The sequence below is a fragment of the Sorex fumeus genome, unplaced genomic scaffold (assembly GCF_029834395.1).
Source record: "Sorex fumeus unplaced genomic scaffold, SorFum_2.1 ptg000143l, whole genome shotgun sequence".
Classification (NCBI taxonomy): Eukaryota; Metazoa; Chordata; class Mammalia; order Eulipotyphla; family Soricidae; genus Sorex; species Sorex fumeus.
This window is the reverse complement of record NW_026606200.1, coordinates 2,156,965-2,157,519: the sequence shown is the minus strand read 5'-3', so window position 1 is coordinate 2,157,519 and position 555 is coordinate 2,156,965. Positions and strand designations below refer to the sequence as shown.

Here is a 555-nt window from a genome sequence, read left to right as displayed (position 1 = left end):
AGTAATTTCTGAGCACAGAGCCAGGAGTAACTCCTGAGCATTACTGGGTGTGACCCAAAAAGTGAAAAAAAAATAGAGTGTGAGTGCCTCAGGACCATTGTCATGGGTGTTACTCAGTGTACCTAAACTCCTTGCAGCAGGGAAGAAAGGACAAACCAATGTCATCCGATGTTGAGTAGGGCGCTTGCTTCCACAGGGCCAACCTGCATTCAATCCCCAGAATCCCAGATGGTCCCTGGGCAACCGCAGAAGACATCCCTGAGCACAGAGCCAGGAGCAAGTCCTGAGTACTGCTGGGTGTGACCCCTTGTCCCAAGAAAAAAAGAAAAAGCAAACATAGAATCACATGAACAAGAATCACGTGAATGAAGTCAAGTCGGAATGCAGGAAACGAATACTCCAAACTGTGCCAATGAGAGATATTTGTGATATCCCTCACTGGTTAGGGTTAGGTCTGAGACTTACCAGTCCCAGCGAGCAAAAAGGGGGCACCCGGATTTGAACCGGGGACCTCTTGATCTGCAGTCAAATGCTCTACCCCTGAGCTATGCCCCC

General features: G+C 49.0%; 1 non-coding gene across 1 annotated transcript; it reads right to left on the bottom strand.

Moving 5' to 3' along the window:
• Window positions 1-483: 483 nt before the first annotated feature.
• Window positions 484-555, bottom strand: TRNAC-GCA (transfer RNA cysteine (anticodon GCA)). Its single transcript has one exon. It is a non-coding gene; the product is annotated as a tRNA-Cys (tRNA).